Source organism: Manis javanica, chromosome 7 (assembly GCF_040802235.1).
Source record: "Manis javanica isolate MJ-LG chromosome 7, MJ_LKY, whole genome shotgun sequence".
Classification (NCBI taxonomy): domain Eukaryota; kingdom Metazoa; phylum Chordata; class Mammalia; order Pholidota; family Manidae; genus Manis; species Manis javanica.
In genome coordinates, this window is record NC_133162.1 from 6,960,856 (window position 1) to 6,963,677 (window position 2,822).

A 2,822-nucleotide genomic window follows, 5' to 3' on the forward strand; every position below is an offset into this window, starting at 1 on the left:
CCCTTGGCATCCTGGGAAGTGAAGTCCTCTGCGAGTGAAGCCACGGGACCTGGGCGCCGCCGAGCGCCGGCTAAGGGGTGCGGGTGACGCGATCGAGACGCGCCGCGAGTGGATTCTCCGTTCGGGCCTTGCGCCTGGCACACCCCGACGCTACTGCTTCTAAGTGGCCTTTGGTAATTTCTCAAACCGTTTTTTCTTTTGTAAATTAAAATATTAGTAGTAAAAGCCAAACTTTGCAGTGCTCGGGGATGAAGAGGGAGATGATTCAGGCAATTGTAGGGCTTCGGGTTTCACCAGTGAGTAACCTGATGTGATTTCAGTTTTCACACCACCACTCTGGCTGCAATGTCGACAATAGTGCTGGGGGAGGGACAGGGAGAAAGAGTACGGTATTACAGTAATCCAGACGCGGGGTGAGAGTGCTTGGGGGTGGTTAGAAGTGAAATAATGGTGGGGACAGTGAAAGTGGTAGGAGTGGTAAGAAGTGATTGAATTCTGGGTACAAAAGAACGCAAATTTAATGAAAAAGCATAGAAGGAAAATAAAAACAACGTCATGAAAATATCAGTGAAAATAAACCATAACAAAACAAGGGAAAAAAACTCAGGGAAGGAGATAATCTCTTAAATTAATCATTATTCTCCACTTTGTTCAGTTTGTCAGGTTCAAAACTCGGCTCCTGATCTCCCACAGAGCGCCTCTACCACGCTTCCCAAGCTCAGCAAATAACTGTTTTCTGACAGATGCGCGGGCCAAAACTTTGAAATTTTTCTTGACACTCTTTTTTAATCAGTCAACAGTCTTCAAAATATATCCAGAGTCCTACAACTCACCACAAATCACAGTGGTTGAAGCCATCATTCTCTCCTGGATCACCCTAACAGCCTCTAACTCAAGGGGCCTGAATGGGGGCATTTGTCCCCCTTAGGGGACACTTGGCGATGTCTGGAGACATTTTGCCGGGGCAGGGAGGTGGTACTGGTGCTCAGTGGTTAGAGTCCAAGGATGCTGCCCGACATCCTACAAGGCATAGGACAGCCCCCGCAATATAGAATTATCCCAAATGTCAGTGGGGTGAGGTTGAAGAACTGCGTTCCACTTGCCTTCAACTCCTTCCTTGCCAAATCTGTTCTCAACATAGCAGCCAAACTAAATTAAATTTAAAATTTAAATCATGTTGCTTCTTGGCCAAACCCCAAACCTTATAATGACTTGGCTCTTGCTTCTGGCCTGACTTCATTTCCTGCAACTGCCCCCTTTGTTCATTCTGCTTTAATTATGTTCGTCTTTCTGCTTTCTGGGAATCCCTATCTCATTTACCTCAGGGCCTTTGCACTTGCAGTTCCCTTTGCCTAGAGTGCTCTTCTCCAAGATAGCTGCAAGGTTTACTCCTCTATCTCTCCTCCAGATGCTGTGATGTGTGACCTAGAGACCCCCTCCCAGGACTGACTGACTTATTAACCCAGCTGTTGGAGGGGTTGTTTGATGTCTGCTCTCAGCTGTCGGCTCTCTCCTGGAATTAGCCCCACTGGAAGAGAGTCCCATAAGGTCAATCCTCCTTTTCTGGGCAACAAGCATTCAGTGCCTGGTTAATGTAGATGAATAAAGGTCTACCTCTTTCATTCCAACTTGGGGCAATCCAAGTGTCATCCTAGCTTCAGAGTGCCGTGTGGGGGAAGGGTGTTAGCTGAGGTGCTGTCATAATGGTTCCCCAGGCCAACTACTTCCTTCATCCAATCCTGTTTCCTTCCCCTCCCTAAAAGGTAGAGATCCTGTGAGCATTCCCTAATAAACTTCCTCCATTTCATCTCAGTCTTAGACTCTGCTTCCCTTGGTATACAACCTGTGACAACTTCGTTTAGGTTTTCACTCAGTATGACTCTCTCAGAGAATCCTTCCTATACTACCCTAACCAGATTTCAACCTTCACCTGATATTTGCAGTTTTCCTTCCCTGTTTTCATTTTCCTTTTATCACTCATCACCATCTAACCTCATCCCTATTTTACTCTTTTTTTCCAGTATATTGTTTTTCTCCTTCTACCAGCATGTTCTGAGCTGCATGAAGACAGGGATTCATCTTTGATTAGCTTCTTGTTTTATCTCCTTCATCTGGAACAATGCCTGGCATGTAGAGGTTGCCCAATACATGTTTGTTGAGTAAATGTTGCATGAGAAAGTGGGAGAGTCCCACAGAAAGTGGTTGTTTTTAATCAGTAGGGTGCCAGAGCGGTTAGAGACAGAAGAAGCTAATAAATGGAGTAGGCTCATTAATAAGAGATACCTTGGGTTGCCCCCTTAAGAAATACTTTGAGATGCAGGAGGAGAGAGGGAAGAGCCAGATGAACCCACAGAATTTGTGGGGAGAAAGAAGGGGAGATGAGTGGCTGCAGTGAGATTCTGGACTTTGGGAAGAGAGAGAGAAATGAAACTAAGGAATTTTTAGGATCTAGTATTGTGTATTGTGTGATGTACTTCCTATTGGGTGCTGTCTTCATGAAAATCTTCAGCAAAACATTTTTAGTGACGGAGCACAGCCATGTAGTAGTTAAGCCTGCAGGCTTTCGAGTATATTGCGTAGGTTCCAGTCTCAGCTCTAGCACTCACTGTGTGACCTTGAGCAGCTTCTCTGTGTCCTGGTTTGTTCATCTGTAAAATGAGGATACTAGTATCTGCTTCACGTGGCTTTCTTCAGGAGTAAAACAGATAATATACAGGATGTACCTAACACAGCCCCTGGCACACAATGACAGACTGGTGAAGTGATAGCCATCATTTCTATTATCATGAAGTAGTTTGAAAGATCTTTAAGTGTTGACGACA